The sequence below is a fragment of the Callospermophilus lateralis genome, chromosome 1, assembly GCF_048772815.1.
Source record: "Callospermophilus lateralis isolate mCalLat2 chromosome 1, mCalLat2.hap1, whole genome shotgun sequence".
Classification (NCBI taxonomy): Eukaryota; Metazoa; Chordata; class Mammalia; order Rodentia; family Sciuridae; genus Callospermophilus; species Callospermophilus lateralis.
The window spans coordinates 213442617-213449547 of NC_135305.1; the positions used below are offsets into that span (position 1 = coordinate 213442617).

Genomic DNA, 6931 nt, shown 5'->3' on the forward strand with positions numbered 1-6931 from the left:
CTAGCTGCCACTTCTCCCCTGGGGACATTTACTTTACATGGAACCAGAAAACCACACGGGGACTCCAGGATTTCTCCTCCAGGGACTTTCTGAGGAGCCAGAGATGCAGTCGGTTCTCTCTGGGCTGTTCCTGTCCTTGTACCTGGTGACCATCTTTGGCAACCTGCTCATCATCCTGGCCACCATCTCAGACTCCCACCTGCACACGCCCATGTACTTCTTCCTCTCCAACCTGTCCTTTTCTGACCTCTGCTTCACCTCCACCACCATCCCCAAGATGCTGGTGAACATCCAGGCACAGAGCAAGGCCATTACCTACGCAGGCTGCATCATCCAGATGTACTTCTTCACTGTTTTTGGACTGCTGGACATGGGACTTCTTACCGTGATGGCCTAGGACCACTTCGTGGCCATCTGCCGGCCCCTGCACTACATGGTCCTCAGGAGCCCCAAGCTCTGTGCTCAGTTCTTCTCCTGAGCTGGCTCATCAGTGTGCTGGGAGCCCTTCCTGAGAGCGTGAGTGGACCGAGGCTCTCCTTCTGCACAGACGTGGAAATCCCACACTATTTCTGTGAATTCCCTAGGTCCTCAAGCTCGCCTGCTCATACCTTCATCAGTAGCGTCATATTCTACATAGTGACAGGCATCATGAGGTTTTCCCCTCTTGCTGGGATCCTTTTCTCTTATTCTAAAATTGTGGCTTCTGTCCTGTGGATATCCACAGCAGGAGGGAAGTGCAAGGCCTTTTCCACCTGTGGTTCTCACCTCTCAGTTGTCTCCCTGTTCTATGGAACCTGCCTGGGGGCCTACCTCAGCTCCACAGGGTCATGTGCCTCCTGGACAGGGGTGTTGGCCTCCACCCTGTACATCCTGGTCAGCCCCATGGTGACCTTACAGGTTTTCAGCTCCTTCCAGTTTTTGAACAGGTTAACAAGCAAAATGATTGTGTCTGCATATACGCTATCATTCCTTTTAAAACCTTAAAAGAATTAAAAATGCTTGTGGTACTTATCGCCCTAATTCCAATTTTTTTACAAAGCTTGCTCAACTCGGATTTCCAAAAACCCCTTCCACCCAATGACTGGGTGTCCATGGCCAGGGCTTGTCTGACTGGCGGTGACTGCCTCCTCTGAGCGTCTAACTGGGCCAATGTTTGTACTGAGCATTTTGAGAGAAACACGAGTCAGAATCTTGAGACCCCCTTTGGAGATGTTGATGGGAACGGGTGAATTTGCAGATTTAGAGAAGCAGCTAAACTATTATTTGGCGGCTTATGATCAGAATAATTCACATGCAAACAAGGCCTGGCAGCCAGTTTCTTCCCGGGATCAGTCAAATCTAGTTTGACTAAGATAAAACAGGGCTCAGAATATCCATTCTCCAACTTTGTAGAGTGCTTGTACCAAGCAGCTCACAGGTCCATGGGGGACTCAGGTGCCTGTGATTTGGTTGGTAAGCAGCTAGAATTGGAGAACGCAGGTAAGGCCTGCCAGGACATCCTCCTGCCTCATAGGGAAAAGGGGACCATCTCAGAATTTGTTTGCCTTTGTCCAGTCGTGGCCCAAGTCAATGAAAAGGTTTTACACTCACCATGGGTTTGAAGCAGGTACTGCACCCCCAAACACAGGGATGCCATTCTCACAGATGTTGGTAAAGATGGTGCCCCCAGCGCTTCTGTTCCAGGAGCTTAGGTCTGTGATGTACTGAATGGCGGGATCTTTGAATGGTGCGCAAACCATCACCTCCAATCCCTATGAATGGCGCATCTCCAATCCCTGAAGTGGCGCAAACTCTCAGACAATAAAGAAGTAACAACCACTCCCCCCCCCCCGCTCCTCCTCACCCCACATTGAGCTCATAAATATCAACACCCAGTTCATTCTCTCTCTCTCTCTCTCTCTCTCTCTCTCTCTCTCTCTCTCTCTCTCTCTCTCCCCCCCTTCTGGCACTCTTTGTCTCTCTCTCTCTCCCTCCCTTCCCCTCTCCCTCCCCCTCCCCCTCCCCCTGTCCCTCTCCCTCTCTCTCTCCCCTCCCCCTCCCCCTTCTCTTCTGTGACTGGCCACTATGGTCCTGCTAATAAAATCTCAGGCAGGTAAATGTTTATTTAGCTTGTTGAGTTTATGGAGCTTTTCTGAAGTTCCTACATTGGTGCCGAAACCCAGGATGTGGATCCCCATTGCTAAAGATGGAACGCCATTCCCAAACTCCATGCCTGACAATTCCTGTCACAGTCCACTCCTCTGATCGCCTGCCTGACATTCACCACTGACCTGCAGATAGATGAGTGCCCCCCTCCCATGAGCTCCTGAATCCCAACTCAACAGAACCAGGGAATTGGCCCTTGAGAGTCCGGCAATCACCCACCCCACTCAGACCCACCTGAGAAATGCACCCCACTCAGACCCACCAGGGTTGCGGTGGACCCCAGGTGCTCTGCTAGGACACCCCTGGGAATCCGCCACCTGGAAAGTAGGATGAATTCTCCTTTTCTGACTCCTCCATCTCCCCTTACTTTCAGCTCCTGTGGACGGGTTAGCGCAGTTGCTGCAGCCCATTTCACTGGAGTTCTGACTCTGTTTCACCCAGAAATCCTTCAAACACTCTCCTTCTGACTCTTTCATTCCACTCGAAAAACTCTCCTGACGTCAAGTTGCCCACGGCCTCGGCCCTATTTAGGTCTCACAGATTGCACTCCCCTGGTGATGACCAGGCAGTGCCCTCTATTTCCCTGTGGCGGTCAGCCATTCTAAGAACACCCACAAGACCCTCCGTCCACTTGAGAGCTTCCAGAAAGTTTTTTACAGCCCGGGCGCGCGCGTGTGCGCTCGCTCTCTCTCTCTCTCTCTCTCTCTCTCTCTCTCTCTCTCTCTCTCTCTCTCTCTCTCTTTTTCCCTGATTCCCATCTCGCCCTTCCAGCATGGGATATTCCTCATCCCTCCTGGCCGATTCTCCCTTGTGGGGCATCTTAGATAATTTGAAAACCCTGAGCCTGGCCCCTGATATTAAACTGAAAAGGCTCATAGTATTCTGTACCCTGGACGGGCCTGCACACCCCCTGGACAACCAAAACGTTTGGCCCATGTGATCTCTGGATCCCAGTTTACTCTGCAATCTTTTAATTACTGTGAATGATAAAGAAGTAGAAGTAGATTCCCTACATGGAGGCTTTTTCCTGCTAGGATCTCACCCAAATCTCTGCACACAGTGCAAGCCTCAGCACCTACCCTTTGCTCTCAAGCCTCCTTCCTCCTCTTCTCCTCCACTCTCTGCCTCCACACCTCCCCTCTTCTTCCTCTTCTCTGCTCTCCACCTCCACTCCCCACCTGGCTGATGAACCCCTCCATACCACTCCCCCCGCCCTCAGGCCTGCTCTCCCCACTTTCACCCCCTCCCACTTCCCCATCCTCTACATCTGCAGCTTCTTCTTCTGTGGAGACTCCTCCTCCTCCTCCTCCTCCTCCTCCTCCTGCTGACACTCCCCCACATCCTCCTCCCACTTCTGTTCCTTCCCCCCGGGTCCCTCCACCTCAGTTTAGTCCACCCGCCAACCATTCATGCACTAATGCAGCACCTAACCCACAAGTCACCACATCTCATCACCCGACTCACACGTCACAGGTTGTGGCCCCACTTCAAGAGGTCACCAGGCCAGATGGGATTTTTAAGGGTTTATGTTCCTTTTTGTAAGCTTGATTTTTCTCAACTAGAAAAAAAAATTCTGATCTTATACTGCAAAGTGTCTCTTACAGTAAAGAGTTTCAATATTAGCCCAAGCCTACAGCCTCACCTTTCATGATCTATGATTCTGTCCAATACTCTCCTCCCTGAGGAAAGGAGAAGGGTCTGGGCCAGGCTAGGGCCTATGCACACCAGGTTCATCAGACTGAAGTCCACCATCCCCTAGGGGCCCAGGCAGTTCCAGACCAAGACCCCGTTGGGGTTATAATGACCCCCAAGACCTAGGACACAGAGACCACCTCATTACCTGTCTGACGGCTGGCCTAAAGGTGGTGACACAAAAGGCTATTAACTTTGATAAACTCCAGGAAGCTATCCAGGAGAAGAAGGAAAACCCCTCGGCCTTCCTAGATGGACTAACAAGGCTCTCTTCAGTTCACTAACTAGGACCCTGAATCCCCGGATGGGAGGCAACTTCTTATGACCTGTTTTTTCTCACAAAGCTACCCTGAAATATGGGCAAAGCTAAAAACAGTTGGAGAGGGTCCCTTCACTCCTCAGACGGAGGTGCTGGCCACGGCCTTCAAGGTCTACCACCACAGAGATGAAAGAGCAAAATACCCCAAAATGCCAGATGTTGGCCCAGGTGTCACAGGGCTCCTTCCAACCTATGGAAAGGGGGACACAACAACCCCCACAATGAGGAGCCCCTGGGCCCTGCTGTAAGTGTGGTAATGAAGGACACTGGGCCTCAGCTTGCCCTAACCCCAGGGCAGCGCACAGACCATGCCCCAGGTGCTGACATCTTGGCCACTGGGGATCGGACAGCCCCAATTCCCAGAGGGCAGCTGAAGTCAGCTCCTCGCCAGGGACTTGCTGGGCCTAGCAACCAAGGAATGACGGGGCCCTGGGTCTTCTGTCCCCACCTACTCAATCACCAGCAGGAACCCAGGGTGGTCATCTGAGTGGATGGGCGTCCCATAAACTTTTGGGTAGACACCAGGGCCACAGTCTCGGTTATGAGAGAGTTTTGAGGAACCACCTATCCCCCCAAATCTCTGATTGTCGGGGTAGGGGGTCAAATCATCATCCCACCCAGAACTCCTCCCCTTCTCCTTTTCACACCATTTTTAGGTTATGCCTCAGTGTCTGGTCCCCTGGCTGGGAAGGGATATATTATCCATCTTGAAGGCCTCCAAAACCTTACCTTTATTGTCCCCCTACTCTTATCTTTGTCATGGCTTTACTCCCTGATGAAGAAGAGACTTTACCTCTTTGTGTCTGGTGTAGAGACCCCAAGGACCACCAGAACACACATTTTCCCCTCCCCTGTAAAAGAGTAGATCCAATTGTGTGGGACACTGAAACCCCGTCCTCGGCAACTTGCTCTCCCATGGAAGTGCATCTTAAAGACCCTAACCACTTCCCAAACCAGGCCCAATACCCACTGCCAATGGCCACTCTTAAGGGCCTAAAGCCAATCATTCAGAGCTTATTAAGAAACGGTTCCTCCATCCCACACACTCTCCATTCAACACCCCAATTTTAGCAGTAAAAAAACCCTAATGGAACATTCTGTTTGGCGCAGGAATCAAGATTAATAAATTGTTCAACCAGCCCTATACATCACCTGGTTCCAAACCCTTCTACTATCCTTTCCTCCATTCCTGCAAACTCCATCTGTTTTTCAGTTACCAATCTTAAAGATGCCTTCTTTTCAATTCCACTTTCTGTCTCTTCCCAAGACATATTTGCCTTCACCTGGACTGATCCAGAAACTAGACATTCCTGACAGTTAACCTGGACTGTCCTGCCCCAGGGGTTTTGAGACAACCCACCTATTTTTGGACAAGTCCTCGCTGGAGATCTTGAGGATCTTTTCCCTCTATGCCCCGAATCAACCCTCCTACAATATGTTGATGACCTCCTCCTCTGAAGTCCCTCATTAGAAACCTCAAAGTCTGACACAGCCACCCTCCTGAACTTTCTTGATCACTGAGGATATAGGGTTTCTCCACAAAAGGGGCCTCTCTCTCTTTCTCTCTCTCTTCTCTCTTCTCTCTTCTCTCTTCTCTCTTCTCTCTTCTCTCTCTCTCTCTCTCTCTCTCTCTCTCTCTCTCTCTCATTGTTTACTTACGGTTCCACATTTCCCCAGGGAAGAAAGCTATCACAACCAATAGAAAAGGTCACACTACAGCTGAGTGCCATATGTCTTTCACAGCAACGGGCCCTTTAGGCCAAGTTTGGGGGAAGGACTTACAGACTGGTCAGTGGAAAGGACCAGATCCAGTGATTATGTGGGGAAGAGGTCATGCTTGTATTTTTCCAGAAGGTGCTTGTCATCCTATTTGGGTACCTGAAGGTGCCATCAGGTGTGGAGGGACCTATGGAAATTGACACTATGAGCCACAAAAATGATTCGACTCCAAGGGAGAGCTAAAACTCCAATGATGAGGCTTGCTGCAGGAATAGCCCTGTTGGTCTGTCAGGTAAAAGGGAAGCAGGGATAAAACTATTGGACCTATTTTCCAGATCCACCTCTAGTACACCCAGCAGTGGACTGTAGAATCCATTCTAGTAATTACTCATGACTCATATATGATGGGAGGATTCACAGACACTCATATTACCCCCAATCATGTGACTGGATTTCATTATTCTGACTATAGCGCCCACCTACCCTTGTGTTGGTCCCACAATAAACATGCTGGCTGCCTAAATTTGTCTTTTGAGGAAAAGACAGCAGTTGGGAGACCCAGATCAAATAATCCTACTGTTAATGGAGAATCAAAATGAATTCAGCAAAGTGGCAGGATATAAAATCAACATGCATAAATCAAAGACATTCCAGTATATCAGTGACAAATCTTCTGAAATGGAAATGAGGAAAACCACCCCATTCACAATATCCTCAAAAAAAATAAAATACTTGGGAATCAACCTAATAAAACAGGTGAAAGATTTATACAATGAAAACTACAGAACCCTAAAGAGAGAAATAGAAGAAGATCTTAGAAGATGGAAAAATATACCCTGTTCATGGATAGGCAGAACTAACATCATCAAAATGGCGATATTACCAAAAGTTCTCTATAGGTTTAATGCAATGCCAATCAAAATCCCAACAGCATTTCTTGTGGAAATAGATAAAGCAATCATGAAATTCATATGGAAAAATAAAAGACCCAGAATAGCAAAAGCAGTTCTAAGCACGAAGAGTGAATCAGGTGGTATAGCGATACCAGACTTCAAA

General features: G+C 49.3%; 1 pseudogene; it reads left to right on the top strand.

The window, feature by feature from the left end:
* The first annotated feature begins 37 nt into the window (after nucleotides 1-37).
* LOC143400353 (olfactory receptor 7A17-like) lies at nucleotides 38-984 on the top strand (annotated as a pseudogene).
* The last annotated feature ends 5947 nt before the right edge of the window (nucleotides 985-6931 follow it).